This window comes from Geospiza fortis, unplaced genomic scaffold (assembly GCF_000277835.1).
Source record: "Geospiza fortis unplaced genomic scaffold, GeoFor_1.0 scaffold140, whole genome shotgun sequence".
Taxonomy (NCBI): domain Eukaryota; kingdom Metazoa; phylum Chordata; class Aves; order Passeriformes; family Thraupidae; genus Geospiza; species Geospiza fortis.
Window position 1 is genome coordinate 57,328 of NW_005054459.1, and position 1,164 is coordinate 58,491.

Sequence of the window (1,164 nt, forward strand, 5' to 3'; positions counted from 1 at the left end):
ATTTTTCCCCCATACTTCAACCCATAACCCAAAGTACCTCTTCCCCTATTCTTATTCCTGGAACATCACAAAACATTCCTTTTTATTTATCCCCTGTACCCCAACATACCAAGAGCCCCATGCAAGAGGAAAGTTTGCAAACAAAAGGTCAGGGAGTGAAAAAGGCCTGTTGTTGTAAAGATATAGAGGAAAAGAAGTTAATTGAACCAGAGGAGCATGTAGCAGGCCATCAATATAATACAAGGTTCCAAGCAAAGAAAATTCAAGATGAATGTGGGAGAACTGAAAAGTTGTTTCCTCTAAGGGAAGTGCCTATGGGGGGGGCAGAGCCAGTATTGGTTTTGTGAATGCCTCGTTAACCGCCTCTGAAGTTAGAAATTTTAAGAAAGAAATTAAGACTTTATTAGAAGACCCAATAGGCATCTCCCAACAATTAGACCAATTCTTAGGGCCTAACATCTTTATGTGGGAGGAATTAAATTCTATCCTAGAAATACTGTTCTCTTCCGAGGAAATACAAATGATTTGTACTGTGGGTATGAGGATTTGGGAAAGAGAAAATAGAGGGGGTCCTAGAAGAGAAGATAAAATGCCTATTAACCCACCTAATTGGGATCCAAACCAGGAAGAGGGAAGAGCGAGCATGAGGCAATATAGGACACTAATTGTAAGAGGGATAAGAGAGGCAGTCCCAAGAACAAATAACACAAGATTGGCATTTGATAGTCATCCGGAGCAAGATGAATCACCAACCGCCTAGTTAGAAAGATTAAAACAAAACTTTTAGTTACACTCAAGTGTGGATCCAGATAGTCCAGAAGGAGAAGCTTTAGTTAAAATTCAATTTGTAACTAAGGCCTGGGTGGATATACGAAGTAAATTGGACAAGTTAGATGATTGGCAGGAAAGAGGAATGAACGAGTTATTAAGAGAGGCGCAAAAAGTATATCTAAGGAGGGATGAGGAGAAGACCAAGACAAAAGCAAAAATGATGGTAGCAGTAGCTAGAGAGAGTGCTAGATTTGGGAATAGTGAGTCACCAGGTGATGGAAAAAGCGAGTACACAGGTCCAAGAATAAGTGGATTAAAAGATCAGCCAAGTAGAAGATATGAGCCAGACAGAGATAATAAGTCACCTTGGCCCGAGAGAAGACCACCCTGGGC